General features: G+C 44.1%; 1 protein-coding gene and 1 long non-coding RNA gene across 3 annotated transcripts in view; both read left to right on the top strand.

The window, feature by feature from the left end:
* The window catches only part of LOC136144203 (uncharacterized), a 420924-nt gene extending 412139 nt beyond the window's left edge, over positions 1-8785 (top strand). The window contains exons 2-3 of the long non-coding RNA XR_010658500.1: positions 6014-6047; positions 8515-8785. This is a non-coding gene — a long non-coding RNA (uncharacterized lncRNA). The remainder of the gene's footprint in view (positions 1-6013; positions 6048-8514) is intronic.
* NALF1 (NALCN channel auxiliary factor 1) overlaps positions 1-19704 on the top strand; it is a 583333-nt gene that overhangs the window by 414647 nt on the left and 148982 nt on the right. The gene's annotated exons all lie outside the window — the stretch shown is intronic.

The raw sequence follows: 19704 nt of genomic DNA, 5'->3' as shown, positions 1-19704 counted from the left end.
TTATTTAGCGCTGAAATCATTCCTAAACTTCTCATGATGACTGTTTATTGCATGCTCTTTTAATAATTGCCCTCTTAGGGACCGAGTTGTTTAGTTTTCAGGATCTGCTTTCTGTTGGTCCATCGTAAAATGTTGTCAGTGCTTTACTTGACTATATAAGAATGAATAAAATGTTTATTTTTCTTTTAAAAAAATATACCAAATTCTCCGAAGCATCATTAATTCAGAGAAGTTATCATGGTGCTTCTGAGAGCACTGCGATGCCATTTACTTTAAAATTACCCTTCCTCTGGAATAGTTAGCACAAGCCTCAGAAGTTGTTTTTACCTGCTAATTACAAGCCGCACACTGACAGAATCGGCTACATAATTTGTAAGAATTAAATCTTAGGAGAAAAATGTTCCAGTTCCATCGTGAGGTGAGGTAAGGGGTGGGAGGACTGTTTTGATTTTATGTCTCTCTCAAAAAGGTGGACTTTCAGGTGGATTTAGGTGGAATTTAGGGTGGATTTAAGTTGATCTTTATTATGACAATGAGAAACTTTCATATTGATGTCTTACAGATAGATTTGTGAAGAAACGTTTTTAAAGTTTTTGATGATTTCACATTGATGCTTGAAAATCCAAATAAAAACACTGGTGAATCTTCAGCCTTATGTGATGTTATCCAATTCAAAAGGTTAGGCACTGCTCCACCTTTAATCTTTTCAAGGAACAAAACAAATTTTATGACCACTTCTTCAATAGTATAAGACTATGATTCCCAGGTGGCTCAGTGGTAAAGAAAACGCCTGCCAATGCAAGAGACCTGGGCTCCGTCCCTGGGTCAGGAAGATCCCCTGGAGAAGGCAATGGCAACCCATTCTAATATTCTTCCCTGGGGGATCCCATGGACAGAGGAGCCCAAGGGGGCTATAGTCTATGCAGTCACAACAGAGTCAGATATGACTTAGTGACTAAACAACACTTCAGTTCAGTCGCTCAGTCATGTCTGACTCTTTGAGACCCCATGAACTGCAGCACGCCAGCCCTCCCTGTCCATCACCAACTCCCAGAGTCCACCCAAACCTATGTCCATTGAGTCAGTGATGCCATCCAACCATCTCATCCTCTGTCATCCCCTTGTCTTCCGGCCTTCGATCTTTCCCGGAATTAGGGTCTTTTCCAATGAGTCAGCTCTTCACATCAGGTGGCCAAAATATTGGAGTTTCAGCTTCAACATCAGTCCTTCCAATGAACACCCAGGACTGACCTCCTTTAGGATGGACTGGTTGGATCTCCTTGCAGTCCAAGGGACTCTCAAGAGTCTTCTCCAACACCACAGTTCAAAAGCATCAATTCTTTGGTGCTCAGCTTTCTTTACAGTCCAACTCTCACATCCATACATGACCACTGGATAAACCATAGCCTTGACTAGACGGACCTTTGTTGACAAAGTAAAGTCTCTGCTTTTTAATATGCTGTCTAGGTTGGTCATAAATTTCCTTCCAAGGAGTAAGCGTCTTTTAATTTCATGACTGCAGTCACCATCTGCAGTGATTTTGGAGCCCAGAAAAATAAAGTCAGCTACTGTTTCCACTGTTTCCCCATCTATTTGCCATGAAGTGATGGCAAATCACTTCACGGATGGAAGATGGACCGGATGCCATGATCTGAGTTTTCTGAATGTTCAGTTTTAAGCCAACTTTTTCACTCTCCTTTTTCACTTTCATCAAGAGGCTCTTTAGTTCTTCTTCACTTTCTGCCATAAGAGTGGTGTCATCTGCATATCTGAGGTTATTGATATTTCTCCCGGCAATCTTGATTCCAGCTTGTGCTTCCTCCAGCCCAGCGTTTCTCATGATGTACTCTGCATATAAGTTAAATAAGCAGGGTGACAATATACAGCCTTGACATACTCCTTTTCCTATTTGTAACCAGTCTCTTGTTCCATGTCCAGTTTAACTGTTGCTTCCTGACCTGCACACAGGTTTCTCAAGAGGCAGATCAGGTGGTCTGGTATTCCCATCTCTTTCAGAATTTTCCACAGTTTATTGTGATCCACACAGTCAAAGGCTTTGGCATAATCAATAAAGCAGAAATCGATGTTTTTCAGGAACTCTCTTGCTTTTCTGATGACACATCAGATGTTGGCAGTTTGATCTCTGGTTCCTCTGTCTTTTCTAAAACCAGCTTGAACATCTGGAAGTTCATGGTTCACACATTGCTGAAGCCTGGCTTGGAGGATTTTAAGCATTACTTTACTAGAGTGTGAGATGAGTGTGATTGTGCAGTAGTTTGAGCATTCTTTGGCATTGCCTTTCTTTGGGATTGGAATGAAAACTGACCTTTTCCAGTCCTGTGGCCACTGCTGAGTTTTCCAAATTTGTTGGCATATTAAGTGCAGCACTTTCACAGCATCATCTTTCAGGATTTGAAATAGCTCAACTGGAATCCCATCACCTCCACTAGCTTTGTTCGTAGCGATACTTCTAAGGCCCACTTGACTTCACATTCCAGGAAGTCTGGCTCTAGGTGAGTGATCACACCATGGTGATTATCTGGGTCATGAAGATCTTTTTTGTACAGTTCTTCTGTGTATTTTTGCCACCTCTTAAAATGCTTCTGTTAGGTCCATACCATTTCTGTCCTTTATTGAGCCCATTTTACATGAACAATATCAATATAAATCTGTAGTGTCCTTTAAAAAAAGAATAAGATCTGAAGCCAGAGTTTATGTTTAGAGTATACACCCTGGCAGCCTACCGTCCACGGGTTTATGAGGAGTCAGACACGACTGAACAACTCAGCACGCACAAGGTGACAATGTGATGGTTGTATGAAGTGAAAAGAAGGTTCTGTTAGTTCAGATAAAAAAATGAAAAAAGGCTCAAAACGTGTATAAATACATTCAATCATTAATACGATGTTCCTGAAGAAGGTGAGGCACTGTTTCTCTCTGATCGTTGTGGGGAGAAAAGGTATTGGATTTCTTCCAGGAGGACGTCGCCAGCAGAAGTTGCTTAGCATTTACTGAAACTATTGACCACTTTCTACCCCTGCTTTGCAGGACTGATGTAGCAACTTGCTTAACTGTTCCACTGGGTATGTCATATACGCTATGAAAAAATGTGTTCTTTTTTCGTCTTCTGAGTGCGTTGAAAATGTTGAGTTACGCATTTTAAAGACCAAATCAACAGAGTGATGGAGTGCGCTGAACGTTTAATTCCTTCCGACGTGTGACTTCTCCCACCTGATTTGTCTGCAGAGCGACTCTTTAGCTGGGCACCTCCCACCAGTCGCGTATGTGCTTGATTACAGCACGTGCATTCATTACGCAGGTAACAGACATGTGGGTAAGAGAATTTTAAGCAAAAACATTAGAAACTTTACTCCTTTCCACGATCACACTTCTCTGCTTCCAAACCATAAGGGATTATGAGAACAGGGTGCACAGCCAGAGCGGAATAAAGAAGCGAAGGTGGGAAGAGCTGCAATCAGTCAACTCAGAGATTAAATCATCCATCTTGCAGGCACCCAAACCAGGACGTCTTGTCTGTGAGAAGACTCTGACCTTTGGTAGGACAATTACAGCATCTTTGCTGAGGCCCAACCGCTGGGGAAGTAGACTGAGCTGAAAAGGGGACGAGTTGTCAAGGTAGAATGGCAGAGTGCCCAGAAATAAGGGGAAAAAACATCCCCAAAGTTATAGACTATAGTGTTTTCTCTGGAATTTTAATAGTCGTAACTCCAGATGACCTTGTAAGTGAACACACTTCTTATACTCCTGACAATTCTCTGAAGTAAGAATAATGTTGGGGTGGCCAAAAGGTTTGTTAAGGATTTTCCATATGATAATACATGTAATATTTTATGGAAAAACCACATGAACTCTTTGGCTCAATATAACCCCTCTTAGAGGTGAGAAAACTGAGGCCAGGAGAGTTTAAGTACATTGTATAAATGCGCAGATTACACATGCAGCTCCATCTGACTTCAAAGCTTGTACCTTCTGTGTCTCTCAATGAAGAGTATGGTTGTGGCATAGTACCTCTAGTTGACATAGTACCTCTAGCTGACATATTTATAAGTAAAAACCATTAATAATTTATATAACCCAAATACATTATCAGGTATTAGTTATCTATTGCTATATATGAATTATCACATATTCAGAAGCTTAGAGCGACACTCACTTTTGATCTCACAGTGTCTATGGATGTCTAAACTGTCCAGGCACAGCTTAGCTGGCTCCGCTCGTGGTCAAGAACCCGCCTGCTAATGCAGGAGACTTAAGAGATGCAGGTTCAATCCCAGGGTCAGGAAGATCCCCTGGAGGAGGGCACAGCAAGGGATTCCAGCGTTCTTACCTGGAGAATTCCATGGACAGACGAAGCCTATAGGGCTACAGTCCATAGGGCCGCAAAGCGTCAGACATGACCAAAGCGACTTAGCACCGCTGCTTGAACCAGGGGGTGGAGAGGGGTCTCTCCAGGGTGAATTCAAGGTCTCGGGTGGGGCTGAGGTCTCATCTGACGCCTTGACTGTGGAAGGGTCCGTCTCCACGCTCCTGTGGCTGTTGGCAGGTTGTTCACTGGTCCCGAGAGTTGTTAGGCTGAAGACTGCAGCTTTCTGCTCTCTGCTGCTGGGGGCCCCGCTCCATTTCCGATTACAGGGGCCTCTCCAGCCTGTGGCTTCTTGTTTCATCAGGGTCAGCAAAGAAGAGTCTGAAAGGATGACATCAGTGCCTTGTGAAACCTTGGTGTTGAAGGGACATGCTGTCAGCTTTGCGCCCTTGGGAGGAGGGGATTACATATGAGCATGAATACCAGGAGGTGCGGTAATGAAGGGCCATCCGAGAGTCCGTCCTCCACAGGTATGGAGGGCTAAAGGACTTTCATAAGAAATGTTAAGGTTGTGATCTCACTGTTCAGCTGAACACTAAAATAAGCAAATAAGTAAATTAAATAATTCAGAAACAACTGAAAAGTCAAATCGTTGGTGTAAAGACGGTTTTGGTTCTGACTTTCTCCTAACCTGAATGCAGTTGCATACCTCCGGTCGCATGTCGTTATAGCAGACTGGCAATTATTACAGCGGGAAAAGAAGCTCGGCATTGTTTTTTAAACTGACAGTTCTTTCATTTGGGTGAGGATATTTTTTAAATGGTCTGTTTATATTAGAGATGCACAATATTTATTTTTCCCCTTTGACATGGAAATGAGCACCTCCAAAGAAAATCCTGTCATACAAAAAACAGTCGACAAAATAATAATTTGCTTTAATTTATCTCCAGTGTTTTTGGTGATGAAGATATCTTAGATCTGATTCTAAAGGAGACAGTGTAGTCACTAGCAGACCAACTCCTGGACTAGAAAACAAAATCCTTTTACTGGTTGCAGGTTGGACTTTAGATCTCCCGTGCTCAACAAGGATTTACATATTGACCAAGTCAGAATACACACATGGTTAGGACTTCATTTATTCTTAGAGCCCATCTCAAGGGCATTGAGTGAACCAAGTATCTGGAGAACTTCATTAGGGAAGGAGTACTTATGTGAGGTCTCATCTCAGCTGGTCCATGCAAGTCCTTCTGAGCACACTCATACATATAACTCAGTTGGTAAAGAATCCGCCTGCAATGCAAGAGACCCCAGTTCAATTCCCAGGTCAGGAAGATCTGCTGGAGAAGAGATAGCTACCCACTCAAGTATTCTTGAGCTTGCCCTGTGTCTCAGCTGGTAAAGAATCCACATGCAATGCGGGAGACCTGGGTGCAGATCCCTGGGCTGGGAAGATCCCCTGGAGAAGGGAAAGGCCACCCAGTGAGAATTCCGTGGACTGTAATTGGGTCACAAAGAGTCGGACACGACTGAGCGACTTTCACTTTCACTTCACTTTCACACATATCAAGGCTTGCCTTATAAACTAGATCATTACAAAAGATTATAAGAGATTCTTAAAAGAGTAAAATTGAAATGTTAAGACATGTTAATTAAAGCAGATTTAAATTTGTCTATGTTCTTTTTTGCTAGAATTCTAAGGGAGGACAATAAAATACAGGAGGAGGTAAGACACATTTAAAAAAATAAAAAGTGATATTTGATCAACCATGTAATCTGTTCTCAGTTGGAGACAGCTTTGAGAATGAAAGAGGATATTTAAAATATGTAATTTTTAAAAGTGCATATTAATCAATAAAAATTTTTATTACATTGGTGAGCTTATAAAAAGTTATATATAAAAATCATTTTAATGAAATTCTTTTCAAAAATAGAAGATAGCAAAACATATGCATGTTAAACAACTCCCCCGCAAAAATATATGAATTATGTGAACATTAAATATGAACACACATGGAATGATTATTCTTGATACATTTTAGATACTTATTCGCTACATCTCTCCCAAGTATTTTACCTCTAGTGTTTTCCTGAAGGATGTCTCTCAAAATATCTTAATTTTCTAAAAAATATAATTGCCTGTAATCTTCATCAAAGATACATTTTGTGTTTTCTTGCTTTATGTTCACAAAATAACAGCATGTTCAGTTAACTCTGACCATGCTGTACTATTTTTAATTAAGGATAAGCTGTCTTTACTGGTGCTAAAGTATCTGGAAAAGTCAGAGCAAATTTTAATAATTGGAGCTTATTCTCATTATAACTTTGTTTATATTTTAATGGATAAATATTTGAATGAAAACATCACATTTATTTGGTTAAAGTCATACTACTTTTGTTTGATAAGTATTTTTGTGACAAAACTGAACAATTTGTTTCATTTACTATTATTTGAAGTATTTTTTCACTTGTAGATACTTCAAGACTGCCAGCCTTGCAGATGTCATGCAATTCCAGCATAGATTATAAATGTATCCAATTAAACAGAAGTTCCTTCCAAAGGCACTACTTTGAGTGGAGGTGATTCAAGGCTCACCACTAGAATATCCAGATGAAATTAAATCTTGAGCATGGTTTAAACTTTTACCACATTATTGTGTTTAGGGTAATTTAGTCTGTTCCTTCCTTGCTTTTATACGGATATAGTTCTACTTTTTGACACACAGTTGTCAATTGCTAAAATAATTTAAAAAGCACTAAAAAAAATTGAAAGCTGAAGTGTTTTGATGCTTTATTTAACAAATATTTTTATTAAAAATGTCCACTTTATTTTGAACAAACGCAGCAAACATTTGCAGACTTTATTTGCAAAACAGTTCAAAAACAGTTAGTACTACACTTGGAATAATTTTACAGAGTAGTTCTTCAGAAGTTAAAACATTCCTAAGATACTGTCTTTAGGTAATTTTTCACTAAGTACCTTAAACTTGGAATTGAAAATGGGTGTGTAGTTGATTTAAAAGAACAACTGATATTTCACTATTAAAGTTAATTTCCAAAAGCTTTTCCTTGATTTCATGAATTGGCTGAAAAACTTTGAACTGTTACTGGAATTAAGTGACTTTTAATCTGAAACATCTGATGATGCTGGTTATCTACATTTACCAGTGTTAACTGCTGATGCTCTTTACTTTGAAATTTCAGCAATAACAATTACCCCGAGCTTAAACTTGTACTAAAGCCGTTCTCAAAGTATGGCTATCAGACCATCAGTGTCAGTATCAACCAGAAACTTTTTGGGAAAATGGTTTCTCAGACTACCACCCCTAGCTTCTGAGTCAGGAGTCTTGCAATTATGTTGTTACAAGCCTTCTAGATGTTTCTTATGTTTGAATATCACTGCCAAAAAGCATGGGCTTCCCAGGTGGTGCTAGTGGTAAGGAACCCGTCTGACAATGCAGGAGACGTAGAGATGTGGGTTGGATCCCTGAGTCAGGAAGATCCCCTGCAGGAGGGCGTGGCAACTCACTCCAGTATTCTTGCCTGGAGAACCCTGTGGACAGAGGAGCTTGGCGGGCTACAGTCCATGGGGTCACAAAGACGTGGACATGACTGAGCGACTTAGAATGCACACATGCCAAGAATATGGTTGGAGGCCGTCTTCTTGCTGTTGATATATTAAGTTTCCCTAAGGTAAACATTATTATATATATTAAAGGACTGAGTAAATCATTTATTATTAATAAACTTAACTACTCTAAGTTGAATAAATTGAATAATCCATGCCTCAATTTGCATAACTAATTGATAAAAGGCTAAATTCACATATGTTAATATGCCTAATTATGTTTGAAAAGCTAGAAAATTAGATGACTTGTGCATCATTTATTAAACAATTACATGCGTGAAACCAAGTATGCAATTCTGAAGCAGAGGTATAAACTAATTGTGGTATTAAGTGAATGTCATTGCAGACAATTAGCAAAATTCTAATTCTACTATCGTTTTTTATTATACATCACGGTTGTGTAAAACTGTTTAAAATGAAACATTATGGTCTTTTAAAAGGAGCATTATTCTGCAATGACTTTACTTAACAGATCATTTTATATAATGTAATTCACCTTTGCAACAATAAGGTACACAGAATGATACAATTATTGCATAACTTATTGTTCTTTTCCATTTTCCAGGTTGGTTTTTGTTTGGTCTTTTTATGACAGGTTCATAAAGGAAAATCAACGCAGTTACATAAACATTTTAATAGAAATTGGAGCTGAGATTTAGGGCATTCTGCTACTTCTTTTCTTGGTAAAGCGGCTCGGAATTTCGTACCCCTTTAAACTCTGAGGTTGTCAGCGTGCTGTGCGTGAAGAGGATCTGACTCACAGGAAGTGGGAATCCAGGGGATTTGATTAAGCAGGCTCTGCAGGCCACGGATGGGGTGGATGCATTATGATGGTGACGTGGCGGGGGCCACAGAATTGCAAGGAGCACCGGGCCTGAGCAGGCAGGAGAGGCGGACCGTTCTCTTTCTTCAGCTGGACTGATCTCTTCTCTGCCAGGCACTCTGTGTGTGTGTCCTATTTTGTTTTTTAAGTAATTTATTTTAAGGAAGGACAGTGCACGTTAGGTGACTGTGAATGTTGGACATCTCCCTAGATTGTGGGCATTCTGTTGTGAGTGCCAAAGAAACACCCGGTTATATGAGGACACAGACACACACACACACACACACACACCCCTCCTTGCACACACAAGTGCACAAACACACACATGCACACTCATTCATGTTCACACATACACTTGCAAACACACAGTCATGTATATATTTATATGTATATCTCCATACAAATGAGCACTTATATATAAGAATATATGGTTATATAGTAAAATAGATAGTACATACAATTATACATGAATATATTTTTATGTAAAAGGTTCAATGTATTTGTTGTCTTCCTTGAGTATAGTATAATTTATATCCCTCAAGTCTAGAATTGATGCTTTTGAACTGTGGTGTTGGAGAAGACTCTTGAGAGTCCCTTGGACTGCAAGGAGATCAAACCAGTCCATCCTAAAGGAGATCAGTCCTGAGTGTTCATTGGAAGGACTGATGCTGGAGGTGAAGCTCCAGTACTCTGGCCACCTGATGTGAAGAGCTGACTCGTTGGAAAAGACCCTGATGCTGGGAGAGATTGAAGGCAGGAGGAGAAGGGGACGACAGAGGACGAGTTGGTTGTATGGCATCACCGACTCGATGGGCATGAGTCTGAGCGTGGACAGGGAGGCCTGGCGAGCTGCAGTCCATGGGGTCGCAAAGAGGCGGAGACGACTGAACGACTGACCTGAGTCTCTAAACGTTGTAGGTCACCCTCTGCATACATTTCCCCATTAAGCGAATAATCAGAGAGCTGCTTCTGAAGTTTTTATTGTGAGCCCCATCGCTGAAGAACACCAGGGTGAAATATGAATTCCCCATTGTTTCTGTGCCTCTGGAACATTGTCATGTGGCTGGAAGGGAGAGTGAATAAATATCAGTCAAGTTCCTCTGTAAAAGGATCAATTATGTAACAGAGTATTAGCCACTCCGATTGTAATTGCTTCTCAGAATGGCCATCATTTACATGGTAAGCCTTCCATGCCAGTCTCTGGGTTATTTTTAGAGTGCTGGAGTTTTCTATATATACGAAAACGTATTAATATTAAACATCAAAGTAGCTTTTTGATTGCTCTCTTTTTTGCAGTCACTAACTTAAATAGACTGGAGCCAGGCATTAGCTTCCTAGAGTCTAAAACTGGACCCTGTCATAGATTATTCTATTTGACAGATACAGAGCAAAGGGAGAGCCCATGGCCGTGTCTTCGGAGAATTCTAAACATCACATGTGGGGCTTTGCAGATGCCTCAGTGGTAAAGAGTCTGCCTCCAATGCAGGAGATGCAGGTTTGATCCCTGGGTTGGGAAGATCCCCTGGAGAAGGAAGTGGCGACCCACTCCAGCATCGTTGCCTGGGAAATGCTATGGACAGAGGAGCCTGACGGGTTACAGCCCACAGGATGGCAAAACAGTCAGATACGACTTAGCGACTAAACAACAGCAAACATCAAATACGGGAAGCCAAATGTGTATACCAAGTAATGCTTAGATACAAGCAGAAACTTGCCACCTTCCTGGGCAGCGCTGAGTAATTCCTAAGAGGCTTCCCATGGCCCTCAGTCACGGCCTTCATGAGGTTGTTATTGACTCCAGGGCTGACCCGGCAAGAGCGGTCCTCGGTCAGTTCACCTACCGCCACAGAAGCTGAAAGTGCAGCCCCGTGGAATGCCCTCATTTAGTGTGGTCAGCAGATCATCTCAGCTCTAAAAATGAGCCTGCTTCCATGAACACAAGGCAACCAACCTGACTGTTTCGACTAGCTTTTTCTTGACATGTAAAAGCCGGTCTTCTCCGAGAACTTTCTCCATTTCCCATAGACCTTCTCAGGAACTTAATGCATTTACCAGGGGCAGGGGAGTGGGATCTATGCTTCTATATTTTTGTATCTTTCTTAACATCTGGCACTTGTGGGAACTCGAAAATACACCGTTTAAGTTAATGAAGCAGAACATCATGGGTGTCCCCCTTGGAATGTCCCACGTGAACCATGTCTGCACCTTGCTGGCCTTCCTCCTGGGCCATGACTCTGTCTGGAGTTTTCATCTGCCCACTCTGGCTGGATCCTTCTTGCAGCAGTGGTCTAGGAGGATGTCAGAATGGAGTGGTTCACCAGGGAGCCTGCCCAGGCCCAAGACGGTAGATGTCACCTTCCAAACTGACACCGAGACCGCAGGCGCATAGAGGAACACTGCTGTCTGCTCCCTCTGGTGAGTCTGGACCGTGGGAGCCTGCCGGGCCACTGCCCGAAACAGAGTCAAGAAAAAAATCGCTGCATGAGGGGCTCCTTCTGGTGTTCACCCTGTTAGTTATGAGAGTTTGGCAGGAAAACGGATGCACAATTGCTTAGCGTGGGGGTTTGTGCAGAGGACAGCAAGCAAGAGATTGCTTTAGGGCCCATAAGACGGACCAGTTGAAGGGAAAACAGGGACGTGCAGGGGAGCTGGAGATCCTGCCGGAGGCCTGGATGGAGGGAGGACCCACAGCCACCCAGGGGACGAGCGAGGCGCTGGCCCGCGTGTGGGGCATGCCAGGGGTGAGGCCCCCGGGGGTGCGGTCACTCCAGGGGTCGGAAGCGGGAGGGTCTCTGAAGGTTCCACAGAATCCAGAGTTAACAAGGAGGGAGCAGGGGAGACGGGGAAGGGAGAGGCTGCCGCTGATGACGGGCAAGGGAGCTGCGATGGCAAACAAGTCTGCGCCTTCCCTGGTGGCTCAGACGGGCAGAGAATCCGCCTGCAGTGCCGGGCACCCGGGCTCATTCCCTGGTCAGGAAGATCCCCCGGGGAAGGGAAGGCAACCCACTCCAGTGTGCAAGCCTGGAGAATTCCGTGGGCAGAGGAGCCTGGCGGACTAGCGTCTAAGGGGTCACCAAGAGTCGGACAGGACCGAGGGACTAATGCTTGGATCGTTTTGATTATTACACTGAGCTGGTACTTCAGTTCCTGATCCGAGACCATGGCTTGAAGTGACCAAGTGTCTCAACCGCTTTGTTACCGTCTGAGGACCAGGAGCCACTTCCTGGAGGCCGCGCTGATTTCATCCGCAGAGGTGCGAGGGGGCTGCCCGCACGGAGGAGCGTGAACAGACCACGAAGAGAAGGAACCGCGCCGGCAGCCCGAGCATCCCACCTGCGCGGGGTAGCGGCTTCCCAGCTCCGGCCTTCCTTCCTCCGCCTCCTGCACCCAGCAGCGGCTGCGTTTCTGACGCGTGGCACACGTTAAATTATTTAAGTAATTTCTTAAATAAACATTGAATGCAGTGAGCACTCTTTCATTCTTTTTAAAAAGAACCTCTGTTGCTACTGCTACTATTTTTATTATTATATTTTTGCTTCTTCTGCCCCATTCTACCTGGCTGAAGGTATACCTTGACTTCTGAACTTTGGATTTGCAGAACGAATGGAATAGCAAGGGCCCTATTGCTTCTTTAGCTTCCTGCAGACCACTGCAAGTCCGGCTTCCATTTTCCTGTGAAATCTGACCCGTTATCGAATTTCTGTGTGCCTTTGTTCTCTCATCTGTAAAGTAATAGCATTGCCCAAGGTGGTCTTGGATAGTCCATGATGTTCACGAATCAACCTTGTCTCAAGTAAATTTTAAAGCACTGGGCTTTAAATATTGTTGCTTGTTCACGACTGTTCTAATGGGATTTTTTTTTTTTTCATTCTTATTTATGCTTCAAGACGTTTAATTGACTCAGGAATTTAAAAGCGTGTAAGTTGTCCAGGGTCAAATTAAGTTTCTGGCCAAAAGGAAAGAGTTATTTTGAATCTTCTACTAAGAGATATATTTTGACTACCAAAACGGTCCAGCCAAAACTTCAACTCAAAAATCGTGAGATAAGTAGAGATATGATTAGAAAAAAAATCAAACCTTGTGTTTTACTTTCATGTTAAACATCTGACAAGGCGCATTTTATAGGCTATATTAAGTAACTACTGAGCTATTAAGTCCAAGGTCCTTTCCTTAACTTTTAGCCCTGATTGTCACATCATATTACCTAGGAATCTGATAGATTTGCTGCCTTGAAATGATTTATTTATTCAGTAAGTGTTCATTGAACAGTGCTGAATGTCAGGAGCTCTTCTGAGCAATTATGATGCTTAGATTAATGGACAAAGCCGATGGAACTTGACTCTGTGAACTTACAGGCCAGCCTGTGTGTACGTGGGCATTCAGTACATCACGAGGTGATGATGGATCACTGAGCAAGGTAGATGGTGTGTGTGTTGGTTTCACGGGCCACCACCATGAGGCCCCACCATCTGGGTGGTTACACAGTGAAAATGTATCACCTCCCAGTCTGGAAGCTGCAGGCCCACACTCCAGGTGTCTGCACAGTGGGCTCCTTCTGAGGCCGTGACGGAGGGTCTGCTCCAGGCCCCTCTTCTTGGCTTGTAGATGGCTATCTTCTCAATGCCTCTTCATATGGTTCTTCCCTCTTTGCATGTGTCTAACTACCCCCCTTATTTTTTGGTAAGGGCACCTGCTATATTGGATTATGCCTGCTAAGTTGCTGTGGTCGTGTCCGACTCTTTGTGACCCCATGGACTGTAGCCCGCCAGGCTCCTCTGTCCATGGGATTCTCCAGGCAAGAATACTGGAGTGGGTGGTCATTTCCTTCTCCAGATAACTGCATTAGAGTCCACTCTAATGACCTCATTTTAAATTGACCCCTTCTGTAAAGACGGTCTCTAAATAAGGTCTGTTCTGAGGTCCTGGGAGTTGGGACTCCACCTCGCCTTTTCTGGGGACACAATTTATCCCCTGCCTGCGGTGAAGGTGTTAGAAGGGGTGTTAGCAGGTGAGAAGCACTATGGAAGAGCGCCCGTGCTGAGGATGAGGACATGAGCTCCTGGGACGTCTGCGGAGGAAGCAGCCTTGGAATGGGGGGACTTCGAGGCATCATCAGACCTCCCCCTGGGCAGGCAGCCCGTGTCTGAATATTAGATACTCAAGTGGTGGGGAGAGGGGAGGCAGACAGGGGGAAACACGAGCTACCACAGGAGGACAGGAGGATCTGAGGGTGCCCAGGGCTCAGCTGAATCCTAAAGGAAATCAGTCCCGAATATTCACTGGAAGGACTGATACTGAAGCTGAAGCTGCAATACTTTAGCCACCTGATGGGAAGAACCAACTCATTGGAAAAGACGCTGATGCTGGGAAAGATTGAAGGCAGGAGGAGAAGGGGACGACAGAGGATAAAATGGTTGGATGGCATCACTGACTTGATGGACGTGGGTTTGAGCAAGCTCCGGGAGTTGGTGATGGGCAGGGAAGCCTGGAGTGCTGCGGCCCATGGGATTGCAGAGTCGGACATGACTGAGCGACTGAACTAAGCTGAACTGAGGGGTCAGCTAGGGAACCGCTCCACCCCCTGCAGCTGGAGAGCACTGAGCTGACACGGCTGCGTCCTGGGAGCCGGCTGGCTGCATGATATCGCAGTTGTAAGGAGCTCAGAAGAGGTCACATGGCTGTCACGTGATGTATGACACGTTCCTCTTCTGTCTGCTGCTCGCCCGTTCCCGAGGCACCTTCTCCCGTGGATGGGGGGGATCTGGTCTCCCAGTGCGTTCCCAGCAGCATTCCATGGGCTCTGGCACCTGGGCTCCTCTCTTTCCTCCAGAGCCGCTGTCTGCTCCAGGAAGTAGCGGCCGAGTAGCAGGCACCCTTCTCTCCTAACACATTTTACTTGGTGGAGGGCTTTTTATTTAAAGGGCGTTCACCATGAAAGCTACAAGGTTTCTATCCAGGGCAAGAGTTTCTCCCCTCAGACTGTAAAATCTTGTGTCAAGCTGCGCCTGGTTTGTTTTGCATGGCACTGAGGTCTTGTTTCTTTGCTGACTTTCTCAGATTAGAGGGCCATTCTTTCCAATGTCTTTAAGTATTTGCAAAGAGGTGGTGTTCAAACAGATGTGCTGATAAGAGCAAAATAGATTTTCTACATGAGCCCAGGGTCTGAGTCCCCTGTAGTTCTGTTTTCAAAGTATTTGAGAATAGAGCCTTTAGCATAGAGCTTTCGAAAAATAGAGATATCTGTGCTTTCCTATCTTGGTACAGTACCCTAGACAAAGTATGCTGGGTAATAAACTATACATGAGGGTTTTTCTGTTGCCTGAAATGAAAAGCCCATTTTCAGTAGATTTCAAACAGTCTGTGCTATGGATGATTAAGCAGTGTAAGAGAAATCCCAGGAGCATCCCATTATTCCTCTGACTTCTTAGTTACCAGACCAAAGATCGCTGTTGTTGTTCAGTCAGTAAGCTGTGTCTGACTCTTTACAACCTCATGGACTGCGGCATGCCAGGCTTTCCTGTGCTCCACAGTCTTCCAGATTTGCTCAAGTTCATGTTCATTGAGTCGGTGATGCCATCCAACCATCTCATCCTCTGTCGTCCCCTTCTCCTCCGCCCTCAACCTTTCCCAGCTTCAGAGTCTTTTCCAATGAGTTAACTCTTCACATCAGGTGGCCAAAGTATTGGAGCTTCAGCTTTAGCATCAGTCCCTCCAGTGACCACAGATTAGCCCCCTGTTTACTTCTAAGACTAGGTCGGTGGGCACAGCAGCTGGGGCTGCTGACTTGGCATGGACGTTACTGGGGAGGGCAGGGCCAGCAAGGGGAAGGGCGTGCTGAAGGACGCACCACACACCTGCCACAGATGCCGTTTACACGTGGAGAGGAGAGAAAAAGAAGGAACAGAGGAGATGCGCTCTGGTGAGAGGATGAGTGAGGACCCCCACCATGAGTTAGGGGCGTCAAGACATCTGTTGTGATCCTGCAAAGAGTAGCTTCACTTTAGAAGAAGTGCAAATACGCATGAATTTCAAGCAACTTTATTCAGAATTCCGGTTGCCACCTAACCAATTGTTAAAGATCCAGAGTTGTAATTGTGGCACCATTTTGCTGCACAAATTCTGAGTCTGTTGTCAGTCTGGGGCACGGCGTGACCTCTTCTGACCCTGCACTTACGAAAAGCTCATGTCCGATGGGAGCTGGTCTTTGGAATTGGATCATATTCAGCAGGCAGTTGTGAGGGTCTAGGGTGGGGGGGTTTCATTTTCCTGACCCCGAGCAGATCCAGCGTCTGATCGTACCTGCTTTTGGTCTAATAGTGTGCTTTCAACTGACCCAGACAGCAGGCGACGGGCCGGCGCGAACCCCAGTCAGCCGGGGTTAACAGGAGCCCACCAGAGTGTGCAGATACATCTTGTCTCACCCAGAGACTTCAGTTCCCTGAACTCAGAGAAGGACGGCATGCTCGGGGCCCCCTGGTGGGGGCCGGCCCCGGGACAGAAACTCTCTGTCACAGATCATCCCGCCCGTGGTCTCAGGACTTGACACATTAAACTCCTGCAAGGAGGAATACAGAGATCTGAAATGTCTCTGAGTTTTGAAAGTCCACATCTGGATCACTTCCAGAAAATAATTTAATTTCTGCCAAAGTTGTCCGAATTTCTAAGATGGTCTAAACGGCCAAGCGCCCTTGATCAAGGTTTTTCTTCTCTCTACCCAACTGAAGTGAAAGTCGCTCAGTCGTGTCCGACTCTTTGCGACCCTGTGGACTATAGAGCCCATGGAATTCTCTAGGCCAGAATGCTGGAATGGGTAGCCTTTCCCTTCTCCAGGGGATCTTCCTGACCCAGGGATTGAACCCAGGTCTCCTGCATTGCGGGCAGATTCTTTACCAACTGAGCCACAAGGGAAGCCCTCTCTCTCCCCAAGGAAGTATCTATTCATTGGTGTCCTCTTTATTTTAAAGCCACTACCGATGCTGTGATCAAGCATATTCTGGGGGGAGGAGAGGGTCTAATACATGAAGTACAGTCTTTCCAGATTCAGCAAATATGTCATTGTTTGGTCTGTGACGCCAACTGTGACATGAACAGCCCGTTGAAGCTCTTTTTAATGTGTCACTTTTACCTAAAAGATAACTTAGCTCTTATCCCTTCCCTGGACTATCCATCATCTTATATTACCTCCTCTTGCCCTCTAAACTGTCTGCACAGAAACCTCAGTGTTCTCTGGGTTACAAGTGACGGCCCTTGCATGGAATATCTCTGATAATATCTCAGTGGCCAGTGAAAAATGTGTGGCCATATTTGGAATTTCACTGGAATAGTAAAACGTTGAGGTCAGCCAGCCCTTTTTCCTTTTCATAGGATTCACATGATTGTCAAGGGTCACACCGTCAGCCACTGTGATATCAGTCGGGTGAAGATTGTAGCACTTACCTCAAAATCCAGTTAGAGCTGGGGGTTCAGGAAAATCTCCCCAGCTGTTGGTGTTCAGCCGTGTCTGACTCTTTGTGACCCCGGGGACCGCGGCACACCAGTCTTCCCTGCCCTTCAGCATCTCCTGGAGCTTGCTCAGACTCATGTCCATTGAGTTGGATGCCATCCTACCATCTTGTTCTCTGTCGTCCCCAGTGATCAATAGCCAGGGATCAAGATAAAATCCACAGTGAATGTCTGTGTTGCCCATGTTGGAGATCCGTGTACTAGAAGGTGGGGCTTTGGGAGGTGACTAGGTCGTGAGGGGGGAGCCCTGGTGGGTGGGGCTGGTGCCCTAGTAAAGGGGGCCTCCATGAGATCCCCCATCCCTCGCCATGGAGCACAGCCTTGTGAGTTCAGCTTCCACAACGAGGCGGGGAGCCTCACCAGAACCTGTCTGTCCCCGTGCCCCGTCTCAGAGCTGTCTTCTCCAGGGCAGCGAGGAATAATCGTCTTGTGTGTATAAACCCACCGGTCTGTGGCCCTTTGTCCCAGCTGCCACAGTAAAGTAAGACATTGAAAAGTGAGCGTGTTAGTCACAGCCAACTCTCTGCAATCCCGTGGACTGTGGCCGGCCCGTCTCCTCTGTCTGTGGGATTCTCCAGGCAAGGATCCTGGAGTGGGGAGCTATTCCCGTCTCCAGGGGATCTTCCCAGCCCAGGAACTGGATTCAGGTCTCCTGCATTGCAGGCGGATCCTTTCCTGTCTGAGCCACCGGGGAAGCCCCCAGACAATGAAGGCGTATGCAGAGACTTTCCAGGCAGTGGGGCAGCAGTGAGAAAGCCCGGTTAGGAGACTCAGACTGCTCACAAGCTTAAGAAGTGTGGGCATAACCATTTCACTCTCGGGTCAGAAGTGAGCGATTTGACTTACAGAGAGCCAACCAGGAGGTTTTGTCTACAAATGTTGCCTTTAGATACTTTATTTTGTCAATAACCTAGAGATTACATTACTGTTATTTTGAAGAAAACCCATCTTTAGTGTAGATATCCATCTTTGAATTGTTATTTACCCATCCTCCTCAATGCCAGATTTCCCAAGCCTGTTTGCACTCAGAAGACAGAATAAAGACATAACAATCTCATGTTCAATAGTGTTTAATGACGAGTGTGATTTTATGTCACTTAAGGTGAAAGCTGTTTTCTATTTCAAAGTTAAAGATTGTTCTCTATTTCAAAGTTAAAAATTAATTCTGCAGTTGTGAGCTAGTGGACTGTTCATATTCCAAGAGGTTTTATTTCTTTCTAATTCTGTATCTGGATTCAACTAAGAAAAGTCCTTTCTGTTTAACTTAAATATCATTAATGAGTGAGAACAAAATTTTAAAGTACACTATGAAATACCGTTTTCTATAAATGGGACTAGAGTGTGAAAATGTGCAATTTGCTCCTTTGACATTATTTTCTAACAATCGGCATATACAGTTTGCAAGTTATTGAAGAAAACAGTATCTTGTCCTCCAAGTAGCATGGAAACCTGGTATTTTCAGATACTTGTAGTCCAGTTAATTTCCAAGAACTTAAAAACATTGGCTTTACCTCTCCTCCTCACAGAGTTAAATAAAGGAATTCCTTATTTAGAAAAGAAAACAAGGGAAGGGGAGATACTTTTTATATCAACTTCACATGAAAAAAAACGGTATTCTTGTTAACTTTAGTTTTTCAAAATAATAATGATGGAAATACGCCAACATGTAATTACCCCTTAATATGTGCCACAACTCTGCTCACCATGTTACTTTGATTATATAATTTAATTTTTATGACCCTAGAAGGTAGGTATGGATATTATCATCTGCTTTCTGCAGATGGAGAAGCAGACTTACTGGGAGCACTTTGCTGCTGAAGTCCCACAGCAGGGCACAGAACCGAGATTCAAACCAGGCTTCGACTCCTCCTCTTAAAGATGTTTTAACTGGAAGAGAAACTACCTGTTCCATCAGACTTTGAAAAGCAAAATTAGCATATTTTTTGCATGAAATTTGGAGAGGAAATGGCAACCCACTCCAGTCTCCTGGCCTAGGAAATCCCGTGGACAGCGGAGCCTGGCTGGCTACAGTCCATGGGGCTGCAAAGAGTCGACAGAACATAGCAAATAAACCACCGCCGCAGCCGCCGTATTAAATTATTTACTAAGTTATTTAATTTCTTTGTTTGTATTATACAGATAAAGATGGGTCTTTTTAACCTTTCCTTTCACCACTCTGATTGAGCCGGTTTGCTTTTAACATGCTGACCCTCAAAGAAGGGAAAGTTAATTGGAAAGTCAGGCTTTAAGCTATAAGCTTATATAGCTATACGCTATAAGCAACAAGCTCTAAGCTTGTTGACAAAGTGCCTTTTATTATCTGTGTCTGATTTTTTAAAAAAGTATGCCTTGCTTGGTTTCACATATTTAGATGATAATTGACTCACTTCTCATTTGGGAGAAATACTGTTTCATTTCCGTCACAGTTTA

Source organism: Muntiacus reevesi, chromosome 11, assembly GCF_963930625.1.
Source record: "Muntiacus reevesi chromosome 11, mMunRee1.1, whole genome shotgun sequence".
Taxonomy (NCBI): domain Eukaryota; kingdom Metazoa; phylum Chordata; class Mammalia; order Artiodactyla; family Cervidae; genus Muntiacus; species Muntiacus reevesi.
Note: the sequence above shows the minus strand (reverse complement) of the source record. Positions and strands in the feature narration are given on the sequence as shown.